Below are 12,015 nucleotides of genomic sequence, written 5' to 3' on the forward strand. Positions count from 1 at the left end.
ATAAAGATGCAAATGTTAATGCAGGACCCTGACCTTCTCTTGAAGGGACAAAAAAGTGGTAGGAGCATCTACAGGCATATTGTTATCATTATTTTTGGGTAGTTTGAATTCACAGATTTTCAGACCCATTCCTACACATTTTAGAGACCTGGGGCAAGAGCCCCAGCCTCTGTCTAAATATTAAAAAAGTGTTTCATCAAGGGACCCCCTCCCCCTTCTGCTCCTTCTGGAAGTAACAAGTTCCCTATGGGGTGGTACCAGGGGCCTCCTGACCCCACATCTCCTTGCTACCATTTCTTTAAAACTCTTAGCACCGCAGCTCATTTCCAAGGTATTGCAAATGTATAACAATTTACCAGCATTATAGGTTAAAATATGTTTTTGTGATAGGGTACTTTTCCCATTTAGTATTTGGGAAAGTATTTTCAGAATGCAATACTATTAGCGAATGTTTGGAAGACAATGGGTTTGTAAGTTGCAGCTATACCTGCTCAGCTATATTAACAGTGGACCAGCATCTTACGATCTGGGGTCACTAGGACCCTGAGAGCCTCAGAGGAGGCTGGGGTCTTTAATTCAATAAGTCAGATATCACATGGTGTATTTAATTTTAATTTTACTATTAATTATTGAGCACCTTCCTGTAGGCTAAGAGTTGAAGTGGTTAAACTGTGGGTTTTGGAATTAGTTTGACTGCTTTTAGATCCCAGCTTCCTTATTCCCTACTAGAATGTGACCTTGGACAAATTACTTAACTTATCCCATGACTCAGTTTCCAGAAATGAATGGGGGAAATAAAAACCTATTGTGCAACATCCTAAGGTTTTTGTAAGAATTCATACATAGAAAGGATACTCCTGGCATATGGTGAGAAAAAAAAAAAATTAGCTGTTCTTTTTCTCTGAACTCTAAAGGTGGCAGAGTTGGTCCCTCTCTTGAATGCACTTTATTTGGGGTCAGCCTTCTGCTACTATCATGAATCCTGCTTTCTTTTCTGCACTTTCACCCTGTGAAGTGTTGGAACCTCAGTTACACCGTGTGGTGTCCCATCCTGTTCCCACCTCTTCATTCTTTCTGGCATATGAGCCAGTCAGAGGTATCTTTGATTTCCTAAGGTATTGTAGAACACTTGCCACTCTTGAGAATGCTTAAAAAAATATGTATCAGCTGGGCGCAGTGGTACTCACCTGCCCAGCAGCTCGGGAGGCTGAGGCAGGAGGATCACAAGTTCAAAGTCAGCCTCAGTAACTTAGCCAGGCCCTAAGCAACTTAGTAAGACCCTGTCTCAAAACAAAAAATAAAAAGGGTTGGGGATGTGGCTCAGTGGTTAAGTACCCCTGAGTTCAATCCCTGATACCCACCCCCGCCAAAAAAAAAGGCTTGTTGAGTGAATGAATGGAAGAACAGCACCCATTTGTAGGTTGTTCACATTCTGTCACACAAGTTTGTGTGACTCACACAAGTTTGTGCCAGTTCCTGGCATATTATAGTCCAGCTACTAGGGTGTGTAGGCAATGATGTGCATTTTTTTGAGAAGCCTGGTAGGACCGTAGGGGGGACACAATTTGCTGTTTAGGCAAAATGACACCAAAATATGACTGGAAAAGAGGAAAGTTCTAGAGAGCATAGTGGTATGGAGCTGTTAAACAGACATGCTGCACCTCCTGGGAGCCCTTAAAGGTATCTGTGTAGCATCAGGTACAATAACCGTGTCCTCCTAATCCCGTGTAGCTCCAGTCAGAGTTGTCCCTCATCTGTCAGTGCAGCACCAACCACAAAGCCTGTCTTTGGCGAGGAGTTTGCAGGGAGAATCGGTTCACCAGCATGTGGGAATCTGTAGTTGTCATGCTGCAGCATTTGCTGTGCCTCCAGCATTACTGGGCATTTGTGTCTCCAAGTGAAAATCTCCACTTAACCCACCCCTTGACAGGGTCTCTGGCTTGGATCCTGCCTGTTTCTCTGGTGCTTTCCGGAGAGGAAAGAGAACATTTATTTTCCATCCATAGTTGAGTTTCTCCTACAGAAGAAAAAAAAAATCCGCCTGCTTTGGACACAGTCTCCTTGTTTAGGATGGGTTGGACCTGACAGCCAGAGGTTCGAATCCAGACTCTCCCATTCCTAGTTGTGTCCCTCTCTGCAAGTATTTTGTTCCCTGGGCCTCAGATTGCTCACCCACAATAATGTCCATTGGTTATGAGTTTAGAAAACGTGCATTTATCACATACTTAGCATGTGCTGTAGTCTGGCCCATACTCATATTCAACACATAGCAGCTACTCTGTCCCAGATCCTGGCTTAGCTCACTCTGGGTATTATCCCCTTTTGGAACCAAGCCCCCCTTTACCAGGCAGCCTTGCCTAATCCCTCAGAGAGGAGCGCACAGTGAGGAGGCTCTCTCCTGGTGTGCCTTCCTCTGCCCTTTGGATAAGATTTTATAATTCCCTGTATTGTTATGAAATGTCTTATTTTTAAAAATCTTAGATAACTATGATAATTTGTTGTATACTTTAGAAGTATTTTAATAAATATTGTTAAAATGAAAGTAATCATTCTTGGAAAGGCAGTGTTTATCTTGAAAATAGAAGTGCCTCATTAAAAAAAATATGGAAAATCAGGAAGAAAGAGAATGTTTCCATATGAAGTTTGGGTACCATAAGCTTACTCAAATTACTTTTAACTTTTGTAATTTGGTATGGAATTCCGAATCATCTTGAAGTAGTGGTGCCATTTGACATTGATTTTGTGTTTCAGAGTCATTTGTTCATGCAACAATTTAGGGTTTATTATGTACAAAGTACTGTGGTAGTTAGAGATTCCTGTTAATGTTGAAACATATTTATGTAGTATTTAATTTCAGATATCTTATCCACACATATATTCATCTACATGTTTTTCTTTTTGTATATGAAAAATTGTGCTCTTATGTGTAATGAGAAGTGTAATGCATTCCGCTGTCATATATAAATAAAAAAATATTTACAGAATAAAAGAAAGTTAAAACAAATGAAAGTAAGTAAAATTTCAGTTGTATTTAGGTTCTGAGTTTGCTTTTATTTGCAGCTAAGACTACAGTATAACTTTATAACTGTCTAACATTTTTAAAAGCATTTTTACAGATGAGGTTAACTGTTTGGCTCTATAAACAATACCCATATCATCTGTTTGGAAGCTGTAATGACACAATAATATCTATTACTGCCCATAATCAGATAAAAAAAAGATTTAGATGTCATGATGTCTTCAGACTCCCCTAAATCCAGTCTTTAACATGACCTTCTGAGCCCCCCAGTGGGTAAAAACTCTGAGCCTGCAAACACCCTTTGCCAGTCATTACCCATCATAATGCTGAGTAGTAACCCCTCCAAGCTGAGAGATGGTGTACTGTGAGAACAAATGAAGGGAGCTCACCCTAGAAAGAACATTAGTGCCATCAATACGATTCAGCCAGAGACCTGCGCTCCATTAGCGGTGTGTCAATATGACTAATTATTTTCCTCAGCACTGATGTCATGATTGCCTTTCCCCCCTTCATCTTTAGGAGGGAATAGTTTTGCTTACCGTAATTGTTGAATGGTAGCCATGGCCAGAGGAGTCTTCCTGGACGTTTTGCATTGTCATCATTACTGGTTTCTTTGATATATGAATTCCTGACTGTAACTTGCCTTCATTTGAAGGTTAAAATTGATCAGCTGGACTAAATGTTCAATAAGTTATGAATTCTAGAAATTCCTGATGGTATCTACTGCCCAGGGTGAAATGAAAGCATGTGGAACTTTAAGAGTAATCAGAGTGTAAAGATAATCAGAGATTGGATTTCTATAATTACTTTGTTAATTTCTGCTCCCTCAACTAAGTCGTAAGCTCCTAAAGTGCAGGAACAAGTATATTTTGTCACTGTAATCCCATCTCCTTGTACTGTATAGTGCCTGGTCAGTAAAAGGCTCTGGATAAGTATTTTTTTTATACCTTTATTTTATTTATTTATTTTTATGTGGTGCTGAGGATCGAACCCAGTGCCTCGCACATACCAGGCGAGTGCTCTACCACTGAGCCACTACCCCAGCCCCTGGATAAGTATTTTTTAAAAATGATCTTGTATCTTTTCATGAATTTTTGCTCAGGTGTCTAAAGCTACCAGGTTTAGAACTGTACTACCACTACTGTAGCAAAAAGCCACGTGTGTGGTCTGTGGATAGTGTCCATAATCAGGACACTGCGAATACTATTGCTGGTTCCAGAACCACGCCAGGTCTGCTATGATGTGCATCAGTCAGCGCTTGGTCCTTACTGTACCCATCAACACCCATGAACTGAGGGAACACACATCATAACCCCTGGCAGCACTGTTTTAGAGAAAGAAGGTACCTCTGTGACCATGCTCAATGGCAGAATCTGCCATGTTTCTCACTCCCGCTTTGTGTCTGCTTGGTGGACTCTAAACCACACTCAGAAACCTGGGTGCCAAGAAGTCTGGGTGCAGAGAAGTTTAAAAAACATTTGGCTCATGCTGGAAAAAAGGAGATCATTAGGAAGAAGCTGGAATAGATGTTGAGCACCAATCTACTATTCTGCCTCCTTTATATCCCATTGTCAGTCTTGGGAAGGGTGTTGTTTTTCCAGTACCCCAAATGATTTGACATGTATAAGTGACATGGGGTAGTAGTTATGAGCACGGGATCCACTCATGATATTTGATGTCAAATCCTCTATGTGAACTAATTTCCATATCTGTAAAGTGGACATTGTCTTTCTTCAGAATCTGACTTTGAGGAATAGATGAGAGATAGAATATGATATGTTTAGCAAAGTGCTTGGCAAGTGGTAAGGTGTTGAGAGCCACAGCCGAAGGGGCCCCAGCAAACTTCCAGCTGCCGGCTGATGATTGGCTCACAGCTGCCGCAGCAACATCTAGCTGATTGGCTCCTCTGCGGTGATGCTCATTGGGCTGTTTCCCTGCCCTTTCAGACCACGGAGCTGCTCATTGGGGGACTTTTTTGGCTCCGCCCACGTGACCCAGCCAATCGGCCTCAAGAGCAGGAGGATTGTGGGAGGTGGAGAGAAGCTTGGGTGGGAGAGAGAGGCTTGTGGAAAGCCGGTGGTGGCAGTTGAGGCTCTGAGGGTTTTTCCTGAGAGGCTGTTTTGTTTGGCGTGTGTGGTTCTAAAAATAAAGTTAGTTTCTTTTGACAAGTGGCTCCTGATTGTGCCCAGCCAGACTGCGGCATTTGGTGGCCCGTACTGGGAACGAACCCGCGACCTTGGCATTATCAGCTGCCAGCAGTAAGGGATCAATATGTGTTAGCTATTGTAACTCTAACCCTTCTTCGCTTTTTGACTTCTTGTTTGGAAATGGAGACGCTTTAATTAAAAAATAAAATCTGATTCAACATGGATACCCCAGGAAGTCACTCTCTCTGGCCCCTGTCCACGTGGCACAGGGGAACACAGGCTTTGCTCCATGATGTCCAGGCCCTTTCACAGCATTGGAGATGAAGCTGGGCTTTGTGTGTACATCTGCATATTCCTAAAACTTCTCAGAATCCTGTGGACAATGACCGAGAAGATAAACCAAGCAGAAAACATGGTCTAGAATATTAAGGTTTTTAATTAGACTAAGCTCTTTAAGAATCCAACTTTCTTTCCTTCTTTCTTTTTTTTTTGTGTGTGGGGCTGGAGATTGAATCTAGGACCTTGTGCATGCTATGCAAGTGTTCTACCACTGAGTTACACCCCAGCCCAAGAATCCGATCTTCAAAAAAATTAGGAAAAAATTTGAAACTTCATAGCTTTAAATTCTAAATTTAATGTATTTATTTGGAAAGAGCAGTCTGAAATTTCATGAATGTTTCTTGCAAATGTATAATTATGTAGCAAGGGTCTTGGGTCTTGAGAATTGTTGCGATATTTTTATCTGCTTTTTATTAGCACTATACCTAAGCAACCAGAAATTGAGATTGATTTTCATTATAGTAGATTTGGTGTAACAAATTACGTTGTTTAATTCTTCCTGGCTCTTTTAATTCTTTCTTGCAGTAACTGAAGATTTATTATGTACCAGGAGCTGAGGTGGGAAGATAATCCTGTATGAAACTGAATGATATAGATTCTTTATGTAATAATATTTTTATTATAAATTAATACTTCTTATAGAGAATTTAACAATAAGAAAGTATATAGAGAATAATATCAAGTCACCTATAATCACAGAATTATACAGAGAGCTGTTGTTGACAAAATGATATTTTTCTTTTTTTTCTGTATATTTTTACTTTAAAAAATTAGTATCATCAAATACTCATGTGTCCCTTTATAAATCCTACGTCCCTTCTTCAGAGTTAGAGTCATGAGACTAAGATTCACTCGAGGTCCGGGAACAGTTTCACCAGTGCTGTTTCCAGGCAGAGGAAACAGTGCATTTGCTTTGTTCTTTTTCCTTCCCGTGGAAATGAACTTGGAGGTGGTATATTCAAGATGGCACAGTTATGAAATGGAGGAGGTACTTTCACGTTTATCGGAGAGAAATAAACATGTTAAATCATTGAGAGTTTCAGATTTGCCTGTTGTAGCAGCCTCTGTTAATTATCCTGAAATTCATCTTGTTTACCAATGGTATTGATCAGAATATATAGTACAAAAGTTGAGACTAAAGAAAGTTTACCACCACGACATCTGTCTTTGTCTCTTTCTCTTTTTTATCAACATCAATCTAGTCAATGTTTTAGACTGAGAAATTCTCATCAAATAGAGGAAAGTGAATGGACTGGGAGAATTCTCAGCTGTTAAATGGAACTTCATTGTGTTTGTTGCGAAGGCAATTAGTATAATTAGAGAAAGCCAAATATGACCTGGCCCTCTGTTTCTTTTCCTTAGTGGTGAGGGTCAGAAATCCTTTCAGTAGCACATTGATAGTTAAAGAGAAAGACAGATTGTTCTTCAAGGATCTCAAAGGACAAAAGTGAATCCATTAACACTCTAGGAAACAATCTGACTATTGGGAGAAAATTCAAGACCTTCTAAAATGGATTTTAGAAGGTCACAGGAGCCAATTGTCGCATTTGTGTTCTCCGTCAAAATTGTTTTAATTGAGCTCTGTAACAACTGTGCGTTCTGACAGTGGGGTGAAATGGCACGTCTGGGGCTCTAGGGGTGAAATTAGCTGATGTGGTCCTGCCTTTGCTGCAGCAAAGGGAAGTCTCTTGGGAAAGATCTAGAAGGGACCATAAGTTGGACAGAGTATTCCTTGAGACTCTGAAGTTTATATTAGAGCTCAGAGGAATTGCAACAAAGATAATTAGGTTCATGAGGATTAAATGCAATATTATGAGAGGAAACGCTAGAACAACTGGAAGAGATGTTGAAAAGAGACTCTAGCATTTACTTAAGTTTGGATTTATATGAATGTATTTGAGTGGATGTTCTGTAAAAAGTTCATTTGTTGGGGGCTGGGGCCATAGCTCAGTGGTAGAGCTTGCTTAGCACATGTGAGACACTGGGTTCGAGTCTCAGCACCATATATAAATGAATAAATAAAAAATGGTCCATTGACAACTAAAATATATTTTTTAAAAAATTAATTTGTCAGAAAGATTTGGATTAATGATAAGACCGCCTCAGTCCTGCCTTAAACTAATTTACAACTTGACTGGTGGGAAGATATGTGAGGACTCATCTGTTCAAAAAAAAAAAAAACAGCACAATAAAAAGCATTGTAAGATACCTCAAAACTATAGAGAAATACATACATGTGGACCTGGTCAGAAACCCTGAAGGGGCTCTACATAAATGGAAAGTTGTAGATGATCTTAGTTGAGGTGTTTCTGTGAATTATGAAGGCCCATCTCAATGAATGGACTATGTTAATATGACTATGAGGTTTCAAACACTGTTAAGAGATTTTTATTAAATTGCTATTTTGTCCCTCCCTCCCCCAAGACATTTGGCAATGTGTAGAGACATTTTAGATTGTCACTACAGGGAAGCACTACTGACCTCTAGTGGGTGGAGGCCAGGGATGCTGTTAAACAGAGGTTTCATCGGATGGTCTCTACAAAGAATTACCTCCTATAGTGCTGAGGCTAAGAAACCTTGAGGTCAAATAAGCTAGGGAAGCTGTATTTAAAAGAGAAAAGAGAGAAACCTGGAGAAAATAAAACTAGCAACAGTTGTTATCTCTACCAAGCACAGAGCCTGAGACAGACTGAAGAAAGGATGTCTGCCTTACTGAGATTATAGGATCAGCAATCCTGGGTCCTAGTTTGCATCCTGACTGGGGGCAAGTTCTAAACCCTACTAAAGCCTCAGTTACCAAAACTGAGAATAATAATGACAACAGTACCTGCCTTATAGACTTTTGGGAATATCAAATAAGAAATAGAAATAAATTCATATCATATTGCTTGATAATCTTTAAATGACCAATTGGTAACTACACTCAGCATAGAAATAAAATGGAAAAGATGTCAACCAAACTGCTTGTATTGCTTATCACAGACCCTTGATTATATTAAAAATGTTTTCACCATAGCATGTATTACTTTTATAATAAGAAAATGATAATTTTTTTTACATCAATTCAAAAGGAAGCTGTGGATTGCATATCATCAACTCTAAATGTTCTGTTTTCCACAGTCAAGTTGAGGTTGTCCCAGTAACAAAATAATCAGATATTTCAGCCAGTCCCTAATCCATGAATGTGTGGAAAGCTGCATCTCTCTGTCATTGGAGGGAGGTAAAATGATTATTAATATTCTGATATAGCAAAAGCATTGGAGTATTTATGATGTACTGGAGAATGGATTATAGGATTTGGTTTTGCTGTAGTTATTCACATATATTTGTGTTTTGTTTGATCTTTAACATTATTTCTCTTTCAATGGGCATGTAGCAATTTTATGCTTAAAGTTATTCTTACTTGACAGGGATTTATCTACTGCCAGTTCCTATGAGTTAAGGAAACCCAGAGGCACTGTTTTCTATTGGTTAAAACATAGACTCTGGAGCCAGGCTTCCCTGTGACAAACCCCAGCTCTACCTCTCAAAGCTTTTCGACCTGGGGAAGTTACTTTATTTCCTTGGGAATATCCTTGTGATTTGGTTTCCTCCTCTTTGAAAAGGGAGAAATAATGCCCTTAAAAGGTAACATAAAAGTTAAAAGGAGACAGCATGAATATCATCCTTAAACAATGCCTGGTTTCTAACATATCCTCCGTAAGTGCTAGTTGCTATTATTTGAAGGCTGATTTTTTTTTTTAACACATCACAAAGAAGAAAGACACAGTATTAACTTTGATAAGACAAAAATTAATTTTGGTAGCCATTCTCCAACATGTAGATAAGAAACACCAGACAGCCCTCTATTACTTAGTTCTATTTTAATTAAGCCAGTTTTATCAGATTGCATTCTATGGTTTATTCATGCTGCTGATTACACAAGAAGATCATGGTGTTTAGATCTACCCGCTAATGCATGACCATAGCTTTTCCAAGTTGTAGTTACTTATAAAACACTTTCTTCACTTCTTACTGTTCCTCAGGAGAGCTTCCCATATGTGTTTCTATCATGGAATAGTCTGAGAAAGTGTTATCAGAGTCCTAGGCCAGAGGCCCAGCTCTGAGGGTCCCAACAAATCAGGTCTAGCCACTCACTCCAAAAAACAAAAAGTGTAATAGTGAAAAGCAGGAAAGGAACTTGAATCAGCATAGCCAGTTGGAGACATGAGTGAGATCTAGTGTCTCAGCCCTGTCTTTTGAGGGGATGCTGACATGAGCTTTAGCTTGGAAGAGAAGAAGAATTGGGGCTGGGGCAAAGGTCTGCATAATTAAGCAGTTTTGGTCAGACTGTGGTCTGGCTGATCATTATGTCAGTTCTGGTCACACACAGTCTACAGGGGTCAAGGAAGTAGCCACTGCTCAGGGGGTAATTTTCATTGCTTTACAGGAAATTTCCCATCAGATCTGTGATCCTGGAAGGGGATGATTACTCTCAGGGGAGGCAGCTTCATCATGGGTTGATCTGCCTGCAAGCCTCACCATTCCTGGAAGGTGGGCAATGACTGAAGACTTCTGTGCTCCACCCCAGGGGTCTGGAACAGGATGTCAGAGCTGACAGTGGACAGTCTGCTGAAAATCTGCCTTAGCTATTCTTCTTTTGGTGTCTTCAGCCTCGAAGGGGGAGGATGACCAGCTCTGGATGAACACTCCTTAAATGGTTAACATGCCCACATGCAGAGTTGAGCAGGAATCTGATCCAAAGTTTAAAGTAATAAAGGAAATAGGTAAAAGTGAAGACAGAGATGCCACGCTTGAGCCTGCTTTTAATGACCCATTGGACACCTGCAGGCCCAAGTACAGAGTCTGTACTTCAACAAAAATGGTCTCTAAGTCCCTCTTATAAAAGTACAATTTAAAAAAAAAAATGTTCTTCTTAGTTATGCCTAACAGTAGATTTAAAAAATTTTTTTTTTTTTTTTTTTGTGCTAGGAATTGAACCCAGGACCTTGTGCATGCGAGGCAAGCACTGTACCAACTGAGCTATATCCCTAGCCCGGTAGAATGTTTTTTGACATAGCATACATATATGGAGTATTACTTCCCATTTTTGTAAAAGCACAATTCGATGGAATAGGTGGTAGAAGAGCCAGGGGTTCAGAGGTCCCTTTTTTTCTGGTGCGGTTTCCTGTTCCTTGTCTGCTCCCAGGGTGAGATGTGGTAAATGAACTTTCACTTGAAGGGTCTCAGTTCAGGACTGAGGAGCAAAGCCCCATGAGGGTCCAGGGCAAGAGTGAAAGCTGGCTGCTCAGGGGTGCTTCTGTCTTGGTCTTTGAGGGAAGAGAATGGGAGGTTTGTTGGGGTCTTTGAGACTGAGGTGAGAACAGTTTCCTGACATTAAACTGATAGGAACCAGCAAGTCATAACAGTGGTCCATCGCTGGCAATATTTGTGCTGAAAAATCTTCAGACCCAAACTGCCTGAGATGTTCAACAATGTAGAAACTATGGACATGAACCAAACTTTTAGTTAAGTCCTGTATGGATCCAAAATAGATTTCTGAGAAAAACTCTGACTTGTGTCCATCTGCTCTGAGGAGATAGAACAGCCTTGCCCCTGGATATGATTCCTAGTCAGAACTTTAATTTCCATAGTGAATTTGGGCTTAATGATTTATTTTCCCTTCCAGGCTTTCATGGGGATTTACCTGGAACTGTTGATTTTCTCATAAAATGTTCAACTGAAAAAAATTATTTTCAAGAAAAATAATCTATAAAATAATATTTACTCTGATGCTTGGCACAATGAATATTTATTGTATTATTGAGTCTATCCTAAGTATTTCAAAGTTTATTTTCTAGGTTAATGGCTTCTGAACTCTGCCACAGAAGCCTTTGAGGCCTTTGGGGAGGGAAGACAATAAAAGGAAGGAAAGGTCCAACTTTGCCTTGATCTGTTTTATATACTTGACTTCTCTAGAAGGTTCTCTCTGAAGAAAAGTTTTCTTTGTTAACCACAGAGAAAACCATTTCTACTGACAAATAATATTTGTGTGTATGTGTGGTGTGTGTGTGGTATGTGTGGGGGACTGGGGACCAAACCCAGGGCCTTGTGTGTGCTAAGCACATGCTTCACCACTGAGCTACATCCCTGTCCCTGCAAATGACGTGTCATCCTGAGATCACCAAGGTCACTGGACAACTTCCATTGTAAAAGCCACTCATGTTGCTTTACTGTCCTAAAGAAATACCTTCACCAAATTTGTTGAACTATTCCTTTATAGTATATTGAAGGTTCATACAAGAATGGCCTCTCACTGTGCAACCATAGAATATGGGTCCTTTTGATCTGTGTTCCACACACAGGTCTCCCCATCAAGCATCTTTCTGAGTTCAGTCCTAAGAAAAATCTTATTTCACTAGAGAATAATTTCCCTTCTCTGACAATGTGAAGTATACAGAGAAGTGTATTTTATTTTCAGCTTTTCCTTAGAGGTCCTGAAAAATCCTGAGCTAAGTTTTCTGCTCATCA

General features: G+C 39.9%; 1 protein-coding gene and 1 non-coding gene across 7 annotated transcripts in view; both read left to right on the forward strand.

The window, feature by feature from the left end:
* The window catches only part of Bicd1 (BICD cargo adaptor 1), a 229,598-nt gene that overhangs the window by 46,346 nt on the left and 171,237 nt on the right, over window positions 1–12,015 (forward strand). The gene's annotated exons all lie outside the window — the stretch shown is intronic.
* Window positions 5,381–5,582, forward strand: LOC124087499 (small nucleolar RNA SNORA73 family). The gene has a single exon (XR_006850088.1). It is a non-coding gene; the product is annotated as a small nucleolar RNA SNORA73 family (small nucleolar RNA).

Source organism: Marmota monax, unplaced genomic scaffold, assembly GCF_021218885.2.
Source record: "Marmota monax isolate L192 unplaced genomic scaffold, Marmota_monax_Labrador192_F-V1.1 WCK01_AAM20220418_F8-fsc00012, whole genome shotgun sequence".
NCBI lineage: Eukaryota > Metazoa > Chordata > Mammalia > Rodentia > Sciuridae > Marmota > Marmota monax.